Here is a 24,412-nt window from a genome sequence, read left to right as displayed (position 1 = left end):
GTTCGTTCTGATAAATAGATCAACATTGCCACCTTGTGGCATATGTGCAATACTGCGCTCTGCTGCCTGAGGGAAAACTCTACTCGTTTTTAATCTGATCAATTATCCGAAGCTGCCACCTTGTGGCGAATGTGCAACACTGCACTACTGTTTGATCAGCCTCCTGTTCATTATAGCGTGAGTCACGGGGACTCACTCTGCTGCAACACTGCGCTCGCAGCGGACTGTTCATACAGCGCGAGTCAGGCGGACTCACTCAGCTGCAACACCAGTTCTTCTTCTGGAACGTGGCGAATCCCTCGATGACGATTCCAGAAGCACGGTCGCGGCACCATTATAACCAATGCGTTGTGTACTTTTTTTAATTGAACGACAGACACTTGCTCCACGGTCTTGGGTGGTTTATTCTGGTAACACACAAAAGATCCTGGTTAGACAGGTTATGTGGTCGGCTCATCAGACCCCTCGAACACCGTTCACATGGGCTGCTTCCTCATGTAATGGTCAATATAATAACATGAAATAATAAACAATGTACAATCAAATGACAATATTTTGTACCTGGTAACACACAAAAGATCCTGGTTAGACAGGTTATGTGGTCGGCTCATCAGACCCCTCGAACACCGTTCACTACAGAAGAATTGGGAATAATTAGCCTATTAACATGTGGGCTAGTTATATACATTTTCGACACCATCTCACTTAATTATTATTTTAACACATTTACCATAGGGTCGCTACCTTCTACAATTTATTGTCAACATGCCTACATTAATACTTCCAACTAGTAGTGAGAGTTAAACATTTAGGAACATTATGTTCATTCTGGTGTACTGTCTGTGAACCTACCATGGGCTGCTTCCTCATGTAATGGTGCCACGCTAACGTGAACACTTGGGTTGAAGCCCACAAGGAAACGCCCACCAACCAATAAGAATCCCTAGAACCATTAAGTGCCATGCTATTGGGTTTTAGTTACCTTGACAAGTGGAATCACAATAAACTCTGTTACACAATGAAATCGGTAAGCGACTGAAGTTATGTGTAGTCCTCATTCCGCTAGGGAAGTAGTTTAGACGGGGTAGTTAGTGTTACCCAGTGTGATCCTAATTAGGTGGTTAGAACCGACATTTATTGTTTTCATGAATGTTAGATGTGGATATTGAATCGAATTGGTCAGGTTGTCATACTGCATAATGTGGCTGTTGAGTGTTGCACAGGGACATTATTGAGTACTATAGGTGAGTGGCTATTTTGTGGGGCTTATTGAAGTCTGATTCGTGTAGTATTGTGTGTTGCTACGGGAGTATATTTTCTTTCATAACTATATTCTGTGGTACAGAGTACAGAGTACTGAGTGCATCCTGGCTGATGTCTTACCGCTGAATGACAACTCTTACTGTCAGTCTAGTGTGATGGTAAGAGGTATAGAAATGGGGTGTATGCGCGTGCCGTTACATAAGGTGCATGTACAGTCAGATCTTATCACAGGTTGTTTTCCGGTCGCCGTTCGCCCATGTTTCTCTGTGGAGGGTGTTGAGTTTATCATGGGGAACGATATGGCTGGGGAGAGTGTGATCCCTGTGTGGGAGGTTGAAAACGCTCCATTAACTGACTTGTGTTGTGATGTATTGATTAATAATCACCCCAATGTTTTTTCTGCTTGTGTTGTCACCAAGGCACGGGAGAGGAAGCGAACTCAGGCTTTGACGTTGAGTGGCTCTATCTGTGGCGAGGCTCTGGCTGGGGACAGGTGGCCATCTAGTGGCACGATAGGGGAGAGTGTGAGTGGTGTTCAGAGGACGCGGGTGGAGTCAAAGTTCCCTGACGTGCCCTTGCCACTGGCACGTCAGGCGTTGATTGATGCCCAGCGGAATGATTCTTCACTAACACGCTGTTTTGCGGCAGTAGCCAGTACTGCTGATAGTAAGAAACACACCTTTTTGATAGAAAAGGGAGTGTTGATGCGCACCTGGGTAGCTAGGCCAGGTGTGACAGGCTTGCAGTCTGGAGAAGACTGGAATATGGTGCACCAAGTTGTGTTTCCGATGATATGTGGGCATTACATGTAAATAGTGGCACGTGACCATGTGTAGTCTGCTAATTTAGATATTGCTAAAACTTTTACTAGTGGGGACGCCAAATCAGGGGGTGCATCCGGCTCCCTTGCGCTCCATTCCGGACATGGGGGAACCTTTTGAACATGTGTCTGTCATCTGCCTAAAACAAGGGCGGAAAATCATTACATGTTGACAATTATATGTGGTTCCACCCGTTTCCCGGAGGTGATACCTCTGAGGAAAGTCATTGTTCCAGCCGGTACCAAGGTTCTAATTTGAGTGGCATCATTTTGGATCCTGACCATGTTATTTTTGTGACGCAACAGGAGAGAAGATTTTCCCTGTGTGCTGTCCTGTTGAGCGTGATGAGATGATTTTTTGTGTTTATTTGTTTTTCCAGGAAGTTCCAGTTTGTTGTCTCCTGTTGACAGGACGTTATCGGCGGTGCGGCCTGTCAAAGTAGAGGTTGTTGTTGTTTTGGTTTTTCCTGGTGGGTGGTACTAATCGGATGTTGGGTAATAAGTAATAATGTTTTGCTAACCCTACAGGTTCGCTCTTATGGGGGGAGGTGTGACGTACCTGGGTACGTGGGTTGGTCATTACCATTATTACTGTATTTATGACACCTTCTGAACATCAGGTTAGTATATTTAATGTGTTGTTTTGTATATGATGTGTGTGTGTGTGTGTGTGAACATGAGAGCTAATGCTGTCTCTTCTCTCCCTGTCAGGTGCTGCCCATCCCTACTGAAGAGTGCTGATTGCCTAATGAATGACAGCTGATGGCAATCGACCTCGAGAGGGATGGGTAGCCAAATACCTGACAGCACACACACGTCTCGGCGCCTCATTCTCAGTCAATTGCTCAGTCTTTGAGTAGAGTGAGGTTGCCATTGTACTTACATGTTTGTGGGAGATATATATATTGTTGGCCACATCCTGCACTGTGAGCGGCATGGGTAGAGTGGTGTTTCTATGTTTAAGAAGGTGAGCTTGTACATTTAAGTATATGTATGTAGATCTTGTTGGCCTTCCTAGATTTCATCCTAAGCCGTGAGCTGTACGGTTAGAGCGGTGGTTCATCCCACACTCCAGAGATAGAAGGTGGATTGGTGTTCATCCTAAACTGGAGCGGCATGGTTAGAGTGGTGTTTCTTTGTTTGTCCAGACTGGTTTAGTAATATACTTCCCTTGTTTGTTCTTCCCTTATACCTCTCCCTGTTTGTTAATTGTTTGTGGGTTGTTCTTTCCCTTTGTGGCCGATCTAACCATCAGTGGAGGTTTAAATTCCTACCCGGCATAATAAATATCATTTACTAATTTTGGAACAACGTCTTGTGTTTGTTATTTCCTACCTGCCCGGGACCATTTTGAAAACATTTACTGAGAGAGGCTGTTTCTGTTCATGTACAGCCTGCTCCAGATACTCTTTGGTGCGGTCGTTTGACCTTCGTACATGACACCCAGGCTGTCGGGTTGGGGAGTGGCTGAGCGACCGGATGTGCGGGTGGACACGATGGGAGGATGGTCGGCTGTCGTCTGCTTCCTTGGGGACGCTGTGGTCATGCTGGGTACCGTGCCGAGGCCCTTCACCTCTCCATACCTCTGCCGGTGGTGACGGAACTGATCTTGGGGTGGAAATGCCTTGAGGTGGGTTCGGGAAGCCCCGGACGATATCACGAGCTGTCGCTCGATGGTCGCCCGAAAATCTAAGGCTGGTGCCAAATTGAGGGGGGGGCCTGCAACAGGACTTCGGCCTGAAATTCGGTGTGATGCAGTGTCCTCTGGGGGTTGGGGTGATGGCTGACTGTCTCGGATGGAGCGTCGTTCGGCGCTCTCTCTACCTGATGGCCTGCGGTGGACTGCTGTGGACTGAGTTGAGACTGGTGTTTTCACAGTCTCAAGAGTGGGGAATCGGCAACTGAAAATGAGAGGGTCTACATTGATTGAAATTGTGCAGAATGTGACTGGACTGTCTACATTGATTGAAATTGTGCAGAATGTGACTGGACTGTCTTAAAATATGATTGAGAATGTGACTGGACTGTCTTAAAATATGATTGAGAATGTGACTGGACTGTCTTAAAATATGATTGAGAATGTGACTGGACTGTCTTAAAATATGATTGATATTGTGCAAAAGAAGACTGGACTGTCTGAACTGTCTGAACTGTCTTAAATAGTATTTCAAGCATGTACATTGTGCGAGAGTGGCAAGCATCATTTCCATATTTTACAGGTCCTGGTTAATGTTAAATCAACGTCAGTTTATTTATTTTTTTGTTTTCATTCCTCTATAAAGTTACAATGAATCTTGATGACTGTATCCTCGTGTTAGTTTCCTGGGTTATATTGTGTAATTGTAATTAGTATTTCACAGTTTTGATCTATGGCCTGCCCATCTACGGCCCTGACGACACTGGACTCTACTGGATGACCTCTGGACCATCTATTTGTCACATGTAACGGACTGGGATCTCCAACATGCGAGGAGGATTTGCTAGAACCTCTGCTGTACCATGCGCTTCGTTCTATGTTTGACTCCCACCTGACTGTCTCCTACTCTAGAGTCTCTCTATTATCTCTCTGTCCCTTCTTGATCGCACCCAACTCTCTCTCTCCTCTGGGCCCCCGTATAGTTAAGCTTCACGCTTATATGATATACACGCCCTATTGGATTAAGTGCAAGTCTGGTGTATTGATGGCAGTATTGGTGGTCATCCAATATGTAGGAATGTGTCCGGAAATGTACTGTATTTGTTCCTGACCTTCGATTTTGGTTGAGTTTTGGCCTTTTGACAGGTCCATGCTTAGTGTATGTTTTGATGATTGATGGTTGTGTCATATTGTTGGGTACACAATGAACTGTTGTGTTGACATATGGATTTATATGTCAAAAGGGGGAATTGATAGGTTTTTCAGTTCATTGATGTCGAATATCCTCTATATATCTAAAGGCCTTAATGAAGAATATGCCTAGAAGTCTGTGTCTCTCTCCCCCTGCATGTGGCGTGACCTGATGACCTCTGGCTGTAGGCTTTTTCCACACACACCCACACACACAGGACCCCTCTCCCCACACAAGACCCACACATGCACCCAGAAGCAGATCTCCTATTGATGCTTGCGTCTGACGACTGGCCGGCGCACAAGCACGCACGCACACTCACGTGCACACGCACACACACTCACGTACACACGCGCACAAGCTGCCACGCCCCTTTGAGTTATGGAGATGTTATTCTCGAGAATAGGGGCTCCCTGAGTACATCTGGAACCAATTAGCCCCCCTTCTTCTGACCAAGCACACACACACACACACACACACACACACACACAAGCACACACCACACAAACACCCATACATACACACACAGAGACATACACACACACCCCCCTCCCCTTTCTCAAGAGTGTATAAAATGACATGTAATATGGACATTCTGTCTCCTTCTTCTGGTGATGTGCCCACGCGGGGTAACTGTCTTCTTCTCTAATGAATAAAAGCTCCGTTTGAGAAATACTCTGTCTCCGCTTCGTCTTTCGGCCGACTGGTCCACTGGCAAATCAATTAAGAATTCACGAGGGATAGGCTAATCCCTAACAGCGTACTGACCTCTTGCATCACAGCATGGTACGGCAGCTGCACAGCGGCAGAGAAGCAGGCTCTACAGAGGGTTGTAAGGTCTGCACAGAGGACCATCTGATACCTACAACAACCGATGCACGGACAGAGCAATCCGCATCATGCGTGACCCCACCCACCCTGCCCATGGACTGTTTACCCCCCTCCCTTCAGGCAGGAGGCTGCGCAGCATCCGGGCAAGAACCACCAGGCTGAAGAATAGCTTCTTCCCGGATGCTGTGAGACTACTGAACAGTTCATCGCAGCTTACCACTGCCATGCCTCTGCACACACATGACTGTGTGGCACAGCGGAACAACAACACAATCATCAAATTTGTGGTGGGCCTGATCTCTGCAAAAGATGAGAGGGCCTACCTGGAAGAGGTAGAGGATCTGGCGCGGTGGTGTCAGGAGAACTGCCTCTCCCTGAACGTCAGCTAAACAAAAGAGATGATTGTGGACTTTAGGAGGTCGGGGGTCAGAGACTACAGCCCCCTCAGCATCGACGGGGCACCGGTCAAGAGAGTGAACAGTTTTAAGTACCTCGGAGTCCACATATCCGAGGACTTGACATGGACCACACACATTGACAGTGTAGTCAAGAAGGCACGGCAGCGCCTCTACTTCTTTAGGCGCCTAAGGAAGTTTAAAGTGAGTCAGAAGATCCTTAAGAACTTCTACTCATGCACAATAGAGAGCATCCTGACTGGTAACATCACCTCCTGGTTTGCAAATAGCACCGCACAAGACCGTAGCAGACTACAGAGAGTGGCCCGTTCAGCTGAACGCACAATTGGAGGTGGGCTTCCCATTCTCCAAGACATTTACAACAAGCGTTGCAAAAATAAGGCTAAGAGAATAACCAAAGACTCTAGCCACCCAAACAACTGCCTCTTTGAACTGCTGCGGTCAGGCAAGCGATCAGGGGCGTCGTTCTGGTATGGCAAGGTATGGCACTCGCCATACCTTGGCAAATATTATTTTTTTTTACAATTTTTTATGTTGATTTAGAATTCGAATGTCAACATTATGAACGAAGCTTCGAACTATTCGGTACAGCCCTAGCATGTTTTGATATTGTCAATTATCTCACTTTTACTAGGTGACTTTTACTGTGACTAACTGAAATATGCCCAAAAAAAGGAAAATGGACATAGGGACATTTTTTAATCAAAGGGCTGCAGAGACAAGTGATACAGGGACACAGGTAAGGTCTTACAATGGCTTAGTGATTATAACAGTGCAGTTCAGCATTCAGTAACCCATACTTTTTGTGAATGTGTTTTTGATACTACATTCTGTTGACCCCACACCTCAAAACCGTACCTAAGGAAAATTGGCTCAATTGCAAGAAAAGTAATATATGATATGACAGTTATGATATTACATTCTGCATAATTCGTATGCAAAATATTGTGGTTCCCTGCTTTAGTCTGTTGACACATTTCTATACTAAAAATGCTTGTCTAGTCCCGTGTCATACCTAAATGTCATATAACTGAATTGTATAGAAACAACTCACCAAAAGTGACTATTGTACAACTGATTTGACAAAAAATCACCAAGGCGGGGAAACCCCCCCTTCACCCCCCCCCCCCCCTCCCTCCTCGCCATACCTTGCCTTTTACTGAAACGACGCCACTGCAAGCGATACCGGAGTCTCATGGCCAGTACAGAGAGACTCAGAAGGAGCTTCTATCCCCAGGCCATCAGGATGCTCAATGACAATCAATGAAAATAACACTATGTAACAAACCATCAAATACACTCACAGCACACACATCCACACGTACACACTCACTTTAATAAACAACTCACTGCAGCACCCACTTTACCCACTTTAACACACTTTATATTTATTGGTATACTGGTATTTGTATATTTTTTTGTTGAGATTTGCACAACTCAACACAACTCAACTCATACCTCATTGCACCTCACCACCACATGGTGGCACCACAAGCTAAGCTAAGTTTTCCTTCATTGTACTGTATGGGAACTCAGTTACCTTTCTCTACTCTGCACTGTATATTGTATATACTGTATGTATATCTAACATTTTTGTTTTGTTTTGTTTACACTTGTTTACGTATACTTTCTACTCTATACTTATATTATACTTTTTATACTTTTATATAGCACACTCTCAGGAGCAAAACAGAAAGAAGCATTTCATATAAAAGTATTCTGTATTTCTATATGACAACTAATAAAGAAACTTGAACTTGAGGGTGAGCTGGTAGAACGGCTATGGTGACTGCAACCTCAGACAGAGTGCCCTTGAGCAAGACACTGAACCCTGAACACTGAAAGTTGCAAAGAAAATGTTCCAATTGTATTAATGGACAGTAATGTGATATTAATAGACAGTAATGTTGTGATATTATTGAACAGTAATATTGTGATATTAATGAACAGTAAGTGATATTAACTAACAGTAATGTTGTAATATTAACAGTAATGTTATATGAATGAAAGGTAATGTTGTAATATTAACAGTAATGTATGATATCAGCTCTGCAGTCACCCTAGAACTAACAGTGTTGTATTACAACGTGTCACTTATTCCAATTAGGATACTAATTAGAATATGCCTACATTCTAATTAGAGACTGTAGGGTTAAAACGTAATGGTTGACATTAAAGGTGCTACTATTTAGCCCTGTTAGCCACCACAGGGCCAACTCCAGCTGTTCTGGTATCACTTATGGTGAGAGGAACACAAACCAGATTTGTACTTTTATTTAGAAAATATACTTTAATACAACAGCTGCATATAAATATTAAAATATACATTATACAGGTATACAGTACACTCACACAAGACTATTAGGCTTCTATTTGTACGGCACTTTTTTTCCTTTTCTTGTTGCTTGCTTTTTTTTTTTTTTTTTTTTTACTTAATTTTTTAGCGTTTATCGCTTTTCTGGTCAAGCATGACCGACAGTTGTAGGGTGAAACAGGAGAGAGAGCAGGGGGAGACATTCGGCAAATGACGGCGAGTCTGGGAATCGAACTCGGAGTCAACCAGATCCGTGACGCAGCACGGAGTCCCGCGACGCAGCGCGGTAACATGGTGTGCTACTGGAGCACCCCCTCTTGTTGCTTTTCATGTGACTATTTTCTCTTCTTAATTAAAAGGTTACTTATTGACAAAAGGAGTTATTAATGGACAGGTCCAAAGCGGTTACTGTAGTATTGTACTGGGTTTACCTAAAAAGGCAGACAGGGAAGGGAGAGAGAGAGGGAGAGAGACAGAGAGATATAGAGAGAGAGAGAGAGAGAGAGAGAGAGAGAGAGAGAGAGACAGATATATATATATATATATAGAGAGAGAGAGAGAGAGACAGATATATATATATATAGAGAGAGACAGAGAGACAGAAATATATATATATATATATATATATATATATAGAGAGAGAGAGAGAGAGAGAGAGTGAGAGAGAGAGAGAGAGAGAGAGAGAGAGGGAGAGAGAGAGAGAGAGACAGATATATATATAGAGAGAGACATATATATAGAGAGAGACAGATATATGTATTGAGAGAGAAACAGATTAGTTGACTAAGAAAATTATAATAATATTTATATATTATTATTATTATAATATTTTTTTTATCATTCCATTTGGGCTGTGGGGGGTGCTTAATGTCTGAAAGAGTCGACTGAAGGCTTCTTGTCCTCTGAAAAAGCATACAATTGGTCCACTGATGGATACATAAATATAAATATTAATTCATATTATATTTTTTATAAATTTTTGGTTGGCAGTCGACTACGGCTCATTTCGACCGATTAGTCGACTAATCGACTAATAGGGGTCAGCCCTAATATACAGTATAGAGAGAGAGACAGATAAATATAAATGTACCATAGTATCTTATAAATGTACCATAGTACCAAAAGATGCTCTGAAATAAATGTACCATAGTACCAAAAGATGCTCAGAAATAAATGTACCATAGTACCAAAAGATGCTCTGAAATAAATGTACCATAGTATCTTATAAATGTACCATAGTATTTTATAAATGTACCATAGTATCTTATGAATGTACCATAGTATCTTATAAATGTACCATAGTATCTTATAAATGTACCATAGTATTTTATAAATGTACCATAGTATCTTATAAATGTACCATAGTAAATGTACCATAGTATCTTATAAATGTACCATAGTATTTTATAAATGTACCATAGTATCTTATAAATGTACCATAGTATCTTATAAATGTACCATAGTATCTTATAAATGTACCATAGCACCAAAAGATGCTCTGTAATTGGGATTCTACATGGGGGGGGGGTCAGTCTCTCCACTTATTGGGCCTCATTTATCAAGCAAAATACACAATTCTTTTTAAACGTACAGTATGCTTAAATTTACACTTGCAATCATTTCCACCTTTTAAATTAGATTGTAATAATTTGGGAACAGTTGACATACATATTTCTTGTGTTTTTAGGGGGAAATGTTCAGACAATATTTTATAAACCATCAACCTTCTACACAGAGCCATATTGATGGATGAGGCCTGTTGTATAGTGTCCTGCTTCTTATACTAACATGAGACTCTTGTCTTATAGACGTTAGAAACAAACCTTCATGCCCAGAGTCAGTCTAGACCTAAACAGTGTCTGCAGTCTCTGGACCTGAAGGTGTCGCTGACTGACTCCCAGGGACTGATCAGGACAGTCTCTCCTCCACCTGACTGACTCCCAGGGACTGATCAGGACAGTCTCTCCTCCCTCCACCTGACTGACTCCCAGGGACTGATCAGGACAGTCTCTCCTCCACCTGACTGACTCCCAGGGACTGATCAGGACAGTCTCTCCTCCCTCCATCGCCCAGCAGTCACGTGACTAAGTTGCCCCCTACCTGTGCGAGCTGCTGCGCTAAAAGAATACAACGGGGCTCTATGGAGAAACCATGACACCCCCCTGACTAAAAGGTATAACGGGGCTCTATGGAGAAACCATGACACTCCCCTGACTAAAGGTATAATGGGGCTCTATGGAGAAACCATGACACTCCCCTGACTAAAGGTTTAATGGGGCTCTATGGAGAAACCATGACACTCCCCTGACTAAAAAGTATAATGGGGCTCTATGGAGAAACCATGACACTCCCCTGACTAAAAGGTATAACGGGGCTCTATGGAGAAACCATGACACTCTCCTGACTAAAGGTATAATGGGGCTCTATGGAGAAACCATGACACTCCCCTGACTAAAGGTATAATGGGGCTCTATGGAGAAACCATGACACTCCCCTGACTAAAGGTATAATGGGGCTCTATGGAGAAACCATGACACTCCCCTGACTAAAAGGTATAACGGGGCTCTATGGAGAAACCATGACACTCCCCTGACTAAAGGTATAATGGGGCTCTATGGAGAAACCATGACACTCCCCTGACTAAAGGTATAATGGGGCTCTATGGAGAAACCATGACACTCACCTGACTGACAGTATAATGGGGCTCTATGGAGAAACCATGACACTCCCCTGACTAAAGGTATAATGGGGCTCTATGGAGAAACCATGACACTCCCCTGACTAAAGGTATAACGGGGCTCTATGGAGAAACCATGACACTCCCCTGACTAAAAGTATAATGGGGCTCTATGGAGAAACCATGACACTCCCCTGACTAAAAGTATAATGGGGCTCTATGGAGAAACCATGACACTCCCCTGACTAAAAGTATAACGGGGCTCTATGGAGAAACCATGACACTCCCCTGACTAAAAGTATAATGGAGCTCTATGGAGAAACCATGACACTCCCGTGACTAAAAGTATAATGGGGCTCTATGGAGAAACCATGACACTCCCCTGACTAAAAGTATAATGGGGCTCTATGGAGAAACCATGACACTCCCCTGACTAAAGGTATAATGGGGCTCTATGGAGAAACCATGACACTCCCCTGACTAAAGGTATAATGGGGCTCTATGGAGAAACCATGACACTCCCCTGACTAAAGGTATAATGGGGCTCTATGGAGAAACCATGACACTCACCTGACTAAAGGTATAATGGGGCTCTATGGAGAAACCATGACACTCACCTGACTGACAGTTGTTTCAAACGAAAACGTCTGGATGTCATTTAGCCAAATCTGCACGGCTGTGAGTGTGAGTCTTTCACCTTTTACATATCTAGCTTTGGCATGGATTGATTGTTTAGATCACTAGCGTGGCTAACAAATGCAAATATATTGTAGTCTGCCCCGTTGTTGTGACCAGGATTACGTTCCTCTGCCCCCTTGATGCGCACACACACTGCAGTCTGACGTGGACAGCGAACAGGTCTGTGGTCAGCCTTGATTCTCTGAAACCACTTTGGCTACAGTCCCACTGGACTTCTCTCCATTTGATCCTGTTTTCTTGCTACTTCACACAGTCAGCAGGAGTTCACATCTCAATCTCTGTGTTCAGGTCACCGTCTGTCTGACTCCTATTGTTTTCTTCATCTGATTTATATATACGCAACATTTGCCCCAAATTAGTCTTCCATGCCTCCTTAAAACAAGCGATTTATGCATAACTTCTAATAACTCTTACATGGTCTTACACAACATATAAACACACTATTATAGTGACAGATTATTACAGTGAGCATCCTGTTAAATGAAACTCTGGGAACACCGTTGTTGACATGCTAACTCTGCGGGTATCCAGGTCCTGCTGACTTGGTCTTGTTCTCAGGAACCGTGTGAAACACGTTCACCAGGAGGGAACACTATTTTCAGGAACACTATGTTCTATTTAGAAATCTATTGGTTTTTTCAAAATGCCACAGTCGTATGGACCGTTTCACCTTCACAGCATAAATGTTCTGAATGGACCCGAGTCCATTTCCTGTTGCAATGGAACTGACAGGAAATACACTCTGGTCCAAACTGTTCCCTAGCAACAGGATTCCAGGGGGGGGGGGTAGTGATCATCTTGCCGCCGGGCTCTGTGGTGGTGATTAGTGTAATTGGGCAGTGTGGTAACCATGACAACACACGTGTGTGTGTGTGTGTGTGTGTGTGTGTGTGTGTGTGTGTGTGTGTGTGTGTGTGTGTGTGTGTGTGTGTGTGTGTGTGTGTGTGTGTGTGTGTGTGTGTGTGTGTGTGTGTGTGTGTGTGTGTGTGTGTGTGTGTGTGTGTGTTGGATCTATCGTCCAAATCTGGAATCACTTTTAGAATTTTTAGAATTTGTTTGTTTATTTAGAGGCAAAGAAAATGTGTGAATAATAACTCGTCACACTTGGACTGTAGCCAAAGTGGTTTCACGGTGGGGTAGTGGTTAACACTGTCGCCTCACAGCAAGAAGGTCCTGGGTTCGATTCCCGCTTGGGGACCAGGTTTCCATGATTACCCAGGTGGGGTATCTCCCGGGCCTCTGTGTGGAGTTGGCATGTTCTCCCCGTGCTCGCAAGGGTTCCCCCCACGATAAGAGAAACCCAATGGAAAAACATGCAAAACAACAGATCGCTAACGCTGTCGCATCCGTGACGAAAACGGGCAGGAGCACTTGGATGGTCCCCGGGCGCGGCCCACGCCACAGCCCTCGTCTGCTCTCGGCTGCCCTTGGGGGGGAAGGACGACGTGATGGGTTAAGCGCAGAGGAGTATCGCATCGGCGATCCTACAAAAATGCATGCGTGTGTGTTCCGGTGTGTGTGTGCTAACCATGTGTGCTAACCGCTAACATTGAGGATAATTGCATGCCAATTAAAGACCTCTGCGACAGGTCCTGCATTATTATATATTATAGAGGAATGGATCCAGAAATCAAGCTGCTTCAGCTCAATGGAAGTCAAAGTGATGCCAGTTGTACTAAATGTGTGCCACACACATCTCTCTGTCTCTCTCTCTGTGTGTCTCTCTCTCTCTGTCTCTCTCCCTCTCTCTGTGCCTCTCTCTCTGTCTCTCCCTCTGTGTCTCTCTCTCTGTCTCTCTCTGTGTCTCTCTATCGCTGTGTCTCTCTCTGTCTCTCCCTCTGTCTCTCTCTCTGTGTCTCTCTCTGTGTCTCTCTCTCTGTGTCTCTCTCTGTGTCTCTATCTGTGTCTCTTTCTCTGTGTCTCTCTCTCTGTCTCTCTCTCTCTGTGTCTCTCTCTGTGTCTCTATCTGTGTCTCTCTCTCTGTGTCTCTCTCTGTGTCTCTGTCTCTATGTCTCTCCCTCTCTCTCTCTGTGTCTCTCTCTCTCTGTCTCTCCCTCTGTGTCTCTCTCTCTGTGTCTCTCTCTGTGTCTCTCTCTGTGTCTCTCTATGTGTCTCTATCTGTGTCTCTCTCTGTGTCTCTGTCTCTATGTCTCTCCCTCTCTCTCTCTGTGTCTCTCTCTCTGTGTCTCTCTCTCTGTGTCTCTATCTGTGTCTCTCTCTCTGTGTCTCTCTCTGTGTCTCTCTCTGTGTCTCTATCTGTGTCTCTCTCACTGTGTCTCTCTCTGTGTCTCTGTCTCTATGTCTCTCCCTCTCTCTCTCTGTCTGTATTATTCATTTCTGACGGGCCTATATGTCAAACTGCCAGAGTGAGTTATCAGCCTTAGGTCTCTTGCTCAGTGCTACTAAAGTACTTTCACTTTACGTTCAGTTGGACCACGAGCAAACCACTGTCCTGATTTGTATTATTATCATTATTTTAGTCCTGGTGTTTGTCACTCTGTGAACCCTTTCACTGTCCCCTTTCCCTTTTAAACCTTTCATAGTCTATCAGTGAGCTGGATACAATCCTACCTGGAGGGGAGAGAACAGATGGTGGAGGTAAACGGTACACAACCCCCCCCCCCCCCTCCCAGTGAGCTGTGGTGTTCCACAAGGAAGCATACTAGGACCGCTACTGTTCCTAATTTATGCAAATGACATGTCGTCAGCTTATGACTGCAACTTGTTCCTGTTTGCAGACTCAGCCCTGCTGGTCTCTGACAAGAACAAGTTACAGGTTAAAAAAACCCTCAGGTCGGAACTAGGCAAAATCTGCATATGGCTCGCTGATAACAAACTATCATTACACCTGGGCAAAACAGAGTCCATTCTCTTCGGTTCAAATAACAAACTCAGCAAGACCGACGGCTTCTCAGTTACAGTGGGTGACAATATTGTCACAAGGAAAGATGAAATTACCTACCTGGGTTCCATCCTAGAGGCTAATCTTTCCTGTGACAAAATGGCATCCAATGTAATAAAAAAAGTCAACCAACGAACTCGATTCTTGTACCGGATCTCCTCTCTGGTAAACAAGAATACCCTGAAGACTCTGGCAGGAGCACTCATTCAAGGGTACTACGACTATGCTTGCACCTCATGGTACCAAAGCACCTCAAAGGCACTAAAAACCAAATTACAAACATCTCAAAACAAACTAGTCAGACTACTGCTTGACCTGACTCCTAGAACGCACCTCACCCCTGCCCACTTTGACAACCTAGGATGGCTTAGAGTAGACGACAGAGTACAGTAACTTGCAATGGGCCTGGTCTACAAGATAAACTACACAACCAAGGTACCCATGTACATGTCAAAATACTTCCCAAAGGTCAGTGAATACCACGATCACAACACCAGAGGGAGCTCCACAAATCATGTTAAACCCAGATTCGGCTCAAACAAGGGACTACACACGTTTCGCAATTATGCCACATCAATGTGGAACGCCCTACCCAAAGCTGTAAAGGAATGTGAATCACTACCCACTTTCAAAAACATTCTCAAAGAACACCTACGGGAGACTGCAATTCGAAACTGGCCCCTACAAATGTCCTAACCCAGTTGTACAGTAAATGACCAAGTATGGCTTTGTCAGTATTCCAATGTACAGTGTCCCCCACCTACCCCCTACCCAACCTCCCCCCCCCCCCCCCCCCCCCCCCCCCCCCACCTCCAATGTACAGTTTCTACGTCAAATGTATATACACTCTTTTCTGGACACTTTTTGTATCACAAACAGTACTGTATTTGCAAATCTGGTATGTCATAAATGTATAGATGTAGCAGTACTGTCTATCTGTATGTCGTGTGTGTCATATATGTTATGATGAATTGAAAATGGGGGACCCTGATGTAAACAAGACGAAAGTCTTTCTCTGGTCTGCATCCCCTTAACAATTGTATGTATTGAGCTGTACTGTACTGTACCTATTCTGCAATCTGTTAATACAGTTTTCAATCAATCACTACCACTACAGAAGGTAATAATAGTAATAATAATAATAATAATAATAATAATAATAATAATAATAATAATAATAATAATAATAATAATAATAATAATAATAATAATAATAATAATAATAATAATAATAATAATAATAATAATAATAATAATAATAATAATAATAATAATAATAATAATAATAATAATAATAATAATAATAATAATAATAATAATAATAATAATAGATTGGATTTGTAATGCACTTTTTGTTCGCTGGGATCCCAAAGTGCTACACTACAGGGTTAAAACATAGTTAAAAAAAAAATTGTTATTAGTAAAACAAATAAAATAAAATACAGAATACAAATAAGATAAAAAATAGAACATAGTTAATTAAAAACATAGTATAAACAGACCATTTAAAAACAACAGCACAAGAAAATTTAAATAAAAAGCTAACAGTCAAAGGCCTTTTTGAACAGGTAGGTTTTCAGGCCTGCTTTAAAAGAGTCCAGGCTCTGTGGTGCCCTCAGCTGGATGGGGAGGCTGTTCCACAGGCGTGGTGCAGCCGTGCAGAAGGCTCGGTCACCCAGGGTGCAGAGCCGGGTATTGGGGACCTGAAGGAGCAGGCTACCTGCGGATCTGAGGGTGCGGGTGGAGGATTGTGGAGTGATGAGTTCCTGAAGGTAGAGGGGTGCGTGTCCGTTTATGCAGTTATGGGTGATCATCAGGATTTTGTAATTGATCCGGGATGAGACGGGGAGCCAGTGTAGTGAGTGGAGGATGGGGGTTATGTGATCGTGTTTACGGACTCTCATCAGGATCCTGGCAGCGCTGTTCTGGATGTATTGCAGCTTTTGGATCCCGATGAAGAGTCCGTTACAGTAGTCCAGCCTTGAGGAGATAAAGGCATGGACAAGCTTCTCTGCGGTTAACCTTCTGTAGTGTGGTAGTAAAGGGTTAACCTTCTGTAGTGTGGTAGTGAAAGGGTTAGCCTGCTGTCATGTGGCAGTGAAAGGGTTAACCTTCTGTATTGTCGCAGTGAAAGGGTTAACCGTTTGGTAGTGAAAGGGTTAATTTCTTCTGGCTGGGCAGTGTCCGCTGCCTGGTGCTTCATTTGATGGATGGATGAGTGATTTAGCTTCTTCTTACAAAAAGGGACCCATCATCAAGTCAAGTCAAGTCAAGTCAAGTCAAGAGTTTTAATTGTCACGGCATACAGGTATACAATGAAATGCGGGTGGTCTTGCCCGCAACGATGTGCAATACAGTGGTACATATAATAGAATCAAAAGAAGAAACAACATTGTGCAGTAACAGATAGCAGGTAACATGGAGTGACATCTCGGTATCTGTACATAGTTATTTACAGCGCATGTGTGACATGCTGGTTAGCTTTGGTAGTGCAATACACTGTTCCTGTTATTCTAATTTAAAGTGTCCTTTCCTTTGGCCATAAGTGTGCGTGTGTGCGACATGAGTGTGTGCCCGCTCATGTTAAAGTGTTAAGTGGCTGCTCGTGTGTGAGCGTGCACAGTGTGCGTGTCGTGTGTGTGTTCATGTGTGCTTGTGTGTGGACAGTTCAATGTTCTGAGCACTCAATGTACATTGTTCATGGCTCTGATGGCCTGGGGGAAGAAGCTGAGCCTAAGCCGCTCTGTCCTAGTAGCTAGGATTTGCAGGCGTCTGCCTGACCTCAGCAGCTGCACCTCTTGTTGTATAGAACCTGCAGGGGGGGTAGTGCAATACCCGTGGTACGCTCGGCTGAGCGCACCACTTTCTGTAGGGCCTTCTTGTCCTGTGCCGTGCTGTTTCCATACCAGGCAGTGATGTTTCCGGTCAGGATGCTCTCTACAGCTCCTGAGTAGAAGGACTGGAGTATCTTCCCCGATACTCTGAACTTCCTTAACTGTCTCAGGTGGTAGAGACGCTGTTTCGCCTTCTTTACTACTGTGCCTATGTGTGTTGACCATGTCAGGTCCTCTGAGATGTGGACCCCCAGGTACTTGAAGCTGCTCACCCTGTCCACGGTAGCCCCGTTTATCATCAGTGGTGTGTGTGTCCCCTGCTGTCCTCTCCTATAATCCACAATCAGTTCCTTGGTTTTGCCAATGTTCAGGAGCAGGCTGTTGTCCTGGCACCAGCGTTCCAGTACCTCCACCTCCTCCCGGTAGGCCTTCTCGTCGTTGTCCGAGATCAGCCCCACCACCACCGTGTCATCTGCGAACTTCACTATGGAGTTGGAGCTGAACTTGGCCACACAGTCGTGTGTGTAGAGTGAGTACAGCAGGGGGCTCAGAACACAGCCCTGGGGGGACCCGATGCTCAGGGTGATGGTGTTGGAGGTCTGACCCCCCACCCTGACCGCCTGGGGTCTTTCGCTCAGAAAGTCCAGTACCCAGGCGCTCAGGGCGGAGCTCAGACCTAGCTCGATCAGCTTGTCCACCAGTCTGGTGGGGACTATGGTGTTGAACGCTGAGCTGTAGTCAATGAACAACAGTCTCACATAGCCCCCCTTCTGACGGTCAAGGTGCGAGAGGGTGCTGTGCAGTACCTGGGAGACCGCGTCGTCGGTGGACCTGTTTGTCCTGTATGCAAATTGCATAGGGTCCATATCACTGGGGAGGGAGGCACAAATGTGGTCCTTGACCAGCCTCTCGAAACATTTCATGACCACAGAGGTGAGTGCCACCGGTCTGTAGTCATTTGGACATGCTGGGGAGGGTTTCTTCGGCACAGGGATGATGGTAGACCTCTTGAAGCAGGCAGGGACCACTGACTCCGCCAGTGATTGATTAAATATGGCGGTGAACACAGGGGCCAGCTGGTTGGCACAGGTCTTGAGTATACGTCCTGTTATGCCATCTGGGCCAGCAGCCTTCCTGGTGTTCACCTGCATAAATGCTCTTCTCACACTGTGTTCCGACAACGAGAGAGCGTCCCCCCCCCCTCGCGGTTGCCCCCCCCCCTCCACAACAGCCGGCGCGCCAGTGACGTCACTAGCCGGAGAGCCAGCAGCGCCACTGTCTACACCAAACCGAGCGTAGAAGGTGTTGAGCTTGTCCGCGAGGGAGGCGTCGTCGCTCCCCATTGACGGGGCGCTGACTTTATAGTCAGTTATTGACTTCAGTCCCTGCCATAATCCTCTTGTGTCGTTTTGTGCCATTTGTGTCTCCAGTTTGTCAGCATATGTCCTCTTAGCAAGTTTGACTGCTTTGCGTAGAGTATAGACTGAAGCCTTATACTCCTCCATGTTTCCTGACTCTCTACCCAGGTTGTAGGCGGTGGTACGAGAGTTCAGAGCTGCTCTAATAGTGCTATCCACCCACGGTTTCTGGTTTGGGAAAATCCGCACCGTTTTCCTGAGGACAATACCATCAGCTATTGTTGTTATGTAGCACACCACTATGTCTGCTAGTTCACTGACGTCACTGGCGCTTCCTATAAACATATCCCAATCCGTGTCTGCAAGCACGTCCTTGAGCGTGGCCTCTGATTCGTCGGTCCACTTCTTAGTCTCACGTGACACGACGGCGTCACGTGATCTCTGTTGATATGCCGGAAATAGCAAGATGGAGTCATGATCGCTCGAGCTTGTGGACCCCGTTAATGGCGGAGCGGCTACTGCCTTGTAACCCGCTTTGAACGGGGAATAGCAGTGGTCGAGTGTGTTCTTCCCTCTGGTGGAGCAAGCGATGTGTTGGAAAAAGGACGGCATCACTTTCTTCAGGTTGGCCTGGTTGAAATCGCCGGCCACTACCATCGCTGCGTCTGGGTGTTTGATCTGGTGTCTGTTGAGATGATCGTGTAATTCGCCCAGCGCTTTTCCCGTATTCGCGTGTTGGGGAATATACACGGCAGTCATGACGACTGCTGTGAACTCCCTCGGGAGGTGAAACGGACGACATAGGATAGAAAGATGTTCCAAGTCCGGCGAACACGAGTTTGAGAGGACCTGCACCCCCTCGGGATTAACCCAGGAATTGTTCGTGATGAGGCAGACTCCGCCGCCGATGGTCTTTCCTGAGCCAGCGTTGCGATCTGCACGTAAGACTGTGAAGGCATCCGAGGGAGAGACGCTTTTGTCTGGGGTCGTCGACGTGAGCCATGTCTCTGTGAGACATATAATGTTGATGTCTCTCATCTCCCGTTGGAACCGGACCCTCGCTCTCAGATCATCCATCCTACCCTCCAACGAACGGGCATTCGCCAGAAAGATGGATGGAATTGCTGGGCGGTAAGCAGCTCTTTTTAGTCTCAATCTGATACCTCCTCGTCTCCCTTTGTGTCTTCTCCTGCCGTCGCCTTTGTTCTTTTCTTTGCCGCCATTCTCCCGTCTGATTTCTGCTGGCCATTCTAGGTCAAAAGTGTCTCCAAACTCCTCTTTGAGCCCGGGGTTCAGGTCCATAAGTGTCTGACGGTCGTATGACGTACCCGCCAGTGTTGCTTTAAATAAAAAAGTAGCAAAAACAAACATAATAGCTAAAAGTGAGTACATCGTTGCGGAGCTAAAACCAGAGGCGTCTGACCAGGGTCGCGTCCTCAAGTTTCATTTGTGGCGTAGAGCTGGGGTTTGTGCAATGTTGTAATTCAATGACCGATAGGATACTTGACTTTCTGTTTAGCTATTGAACAAAGGGTTCATTCACCACCAATGTGAAGAAAAAAACAATTCCATTCCAATAAATCAGATTTGTTTTTGTACCGAGTTTTGTGTTTAGTTTTGTTACATCTTTAGATTAGACTACTGAGTAATAATCAGATGTATGTAGAGTTGTCTGTTGTACAGAGACTGTGGTAGTAAGTCATCCGTGACAATAAGATAAGATATTCCTTTATTGATCCCCTTGGGGAAATTCAGGCATCATAGCAGCATGGGGGAGGGGGAGGTACAGGTAGTAAAAACAAGCAGTGTAAACAATATAACAAGTCAATATAATTAACTATCTAACTAACTGAAATATACAGTATTCACAGTATCACATAAGGTGCAGTATTGCTCAAGGACACTTCAACACGCTGCCCGGGAGGAGCGGGAATCAAACCGGGAACCTCCGGATTACCAGATGACTGCTCACCAGATGAACCTCCGGATTACCAGATGACTACTCACTAGCCACTGTCGCCCCATATTATTAGCATATCATACATTATAATGAGAATGTTTCAAAGTTTGGATCAATTCACTTTTTAATACAAGATGTAGATTTTATTTTAAATATTGTACAAGTTCCATTATGAAAAGGTTTTACTATCCAACCTAATGACAAGTAAATGTGAATGGATGTTCTATCATCAAAGTAAACAACTTGTTTTGATTTTTAATTGATTGAATTTAAAGTGAATTGATTCCAACCCTATAATTGATTGATTGATTGAAAACGTTATTAACAGATTGCAGAATGGGTACAATACAGTACGGCTCAATACAAACAATTGTTAAGAGGATGCAGACCAGAAAAATACTTTCGTCTCGTTTACATCAGGGTCCCCCATTTTCAATTCATCAAGACATTTATGACATACAGATATACAGTACTGTTTCATCAAGACATTTATGACATACAAATAGACAGTACTGTTTCATCAAGACATTTATGACATACAAATATAGTAGTTTAAGAGAAAGTTAGTAGGATCAAACTCTTCAATAATGTCTGAAAATACCCCACACTGAAAGGTAACACAAAAAAATAAATAACAAAATACATTAAAAAAATCACAGAATGGGCCTTTCAGCGATATATCTGTAATCACTAAAGACACGTTCGGAATCACTAAACACACGTTCTAACTGCTGCTGTGACCCACTGTCACCTCCATGTATATTGTAAATACTGATCGGAACGTGCAATGTTACTCACTGTGCATTGTATATATTTATCTTTTTTACCTTATTTTCTAGCACTCGCTTGTATTTAAATATGTTTAAGTTAGCTCTTCCGGTTTGACTTCAGCATGTAGCAGTCACGTCGGCCAGAGCTCTGCTCCCGTTAAGTTTAATTTAGCTTCAAAATCCACTTTTTACAACACAAATGTGTTTAAACCTCGACGTATATATTAAATAAGATCTTCTACTAACTATATCGACAGAAATAAACAAGATGGCATCAAAGAAAGACCAGAAAGACTTTGGAAAGAAACGCGGAGCAGACAAACTAATGGTAGAAACTTCGCCTGTGGAGACGCGCTCCGTGCGGGTACAAGCAAGCGAACTCGAGAAGAAAACAACTGATAACGTCATCTCTTCCACCGCTCCCGCTACCTCACCCGATACAGATATGGAGTATACATCACCCGATTTCGAGTCTCTTACTAAGCTGATAAAGATCTTAACCGAGAAGGTTGATAAGCTTGACGATATGTTTTTTTTTTTTTTGTATTTTATTTTTTTATTATTTTTTAAACAAACACATAAACAAACATGACAACACACGATAAGATATACAAGCATTAGTTGACAGTGCACATCCAATGAAATCACCATTTAGTTAATTGTCTTATACAGGATATACCCTTAATACCTGTTATCTAAAAACCTACACACATATGCTCCAGCTCGTACCCCCCCCTCCCGGACCCCCCATTGGATAATCCATCCATTATCCCTCGCTCCTAACCAGACACTACCATTATATACTAGCTTTTATTTTCTCCACCACTTCTAACCACAATGTCATTTTGGATTCATTGAGACCCAAAATTCTTGCTGTAGATATTTCTTGATAGATCACATCGAGATATGTAATAATCCAGACCTTTCGGCAAATTTTTTCCGGTTGGAACCATCGTGATGCTATCAGCTTTTTAGCCACTGTGATACCCGATAAAACCAATCTCTTTAGCTGTGGATGTACTGCACACTCAAAAACATCATTCAGCAGTAATACAGAGGGGTGTACAGGTATATTCCAAGTTAAGAGATTTGATAATTGCTGGGTCACCTCTTTCCAGAATATCTTAACTGGTGGGCAGTCCCAGTACATGTGCATAAATGTCCCCTCGTCCCCATTTGTACATAAGGAGCATTTGGAGTCTTGTATAAGACCCATTTTTTTCAGTCTTATAGGAGTCAAGTATGTCCTGTGAATATAGTTAAGATTGATTTGTTGATGATCCGGGTTCCTTGATGTGAGTCGAACATTTGCCCAGGCTTCTTGCCAATCAAAATCACTTTCCAGGTCTTGTATATCCCTCCTCCAGACGGAGTCTAGGTGGAGGGTTTCATACGAGGACGTTAGTAATTGATGATAAAAATCTGAAACAAAACCTCTCGATGTCTCTCTTTCATAGAAGAATTTGTGGTATCTGTGGTGTTCAATTGGTATCTTTAATGGAACACCTTGAGACTTCAAACATAACAATAACTGTATGTAAAAAAGATGTGTGGACTTGGTGAGATTAAATTTTTTGCGTATTTCTTCATAACTACAAAAACCCTGTTTGTTAAAAACATCCCCTAATGAGTGTATGCCTTGCTTTTCCCATATATAATATAGGGAATCTTATAGGTCGTTTTTCAATCAAGAGTGCATTGTTATTGAATAAGGGAGTATGATTATGCCATTTATGTGGGTTAGGATATTTTTCTTGTGTTTCACGCCATATCCGGATCGCATGAGTAATTATGGGGCCAAATTTCCGTTTGCAATGCTTAATTGATAGTTTAGTGTATGCTATGTCCTTCAGTCTATGTGGGGCTACTATATTTTCTTCTAATTTTCTCCAGGATACTAATGCTTGGGGATCAAACCATGTTGTCAATGGTCTTAAAGTGTACGCCTTAAAATAGTGGAAAAAATCTGGAAATGCCATACCACCGTCTGCTTTATTTCTCTGTGCGGTGGATCTTTTTATACGTGGTGGTTTGTTATTCCAAATAAATTTGTATGTGGAGGAGTGTAATTTTTTCCAGTAACCCTCTGGAGGGGGTAACGGTAGCATTGAGCTGAAGAAGTTGATTCTAGGTAGTACGTCCATCTTAACTATTGATATCCGTGCCTGTACTGAGTTTTTAAGTTTTGCCCACCTATCAAGGTCGTCTTTGATTTTGTTTTGGATTTTTGTGTAATTGTGCTTCACCGTTTGTCTTATGGTGGGGAATATTTCCACTCCCAAACATCTAAAGTGTTTTACCATAGGTATCTCTTCTGGGAGGGTTATATCTTTTTTTGCAGGGGCGTTAAGTGGAAGGAAAGCCGACTTCGGCCAATTTATCTTAAATCCCGATAAATCTCCAAAGTTCTTAATCAACTTGAGCAGATGAGGCAATGTGGTGTTGGGGTTTTGCATGAACAGTATTACGTCGTCCGCATATAAACTAATTTTATGTTGTGTGCCCTTGATTACGATTGGTTCTATGGATTGGGATTGTCTTATATATTGTGCTAAAGGCTCTAATGATAGATCGAATAGTCCGGACGATATGGTTGTTAAGGCTGACGTTAAGGCGGACGCTTTCAAAGAATCTATCGAAGCCAAATTCGAAGATTTTAAAGCAGCGGCTGCAGTACAGACCGAACGCATTATTGTAGTTGAAAACACCTTGGTCGAACACACACTAAAAATCGCTGAGG

This window comes from Notolepis coatsorum (genome assembly GCF_963971535.1).
Source record: "Notolepis coatsorum genome assembly, chromosome: 6".
NCBI classification, from domain to species: domain Eukaryota; kingdom Metazoa; phylum Chordata; class Actinopteri; order Aulopiformes; family Paralepididae; genus Notolepis; species Notolepis coatsorum.
This window is presented reverse-complemented; position numbering follows the sequence as displayed.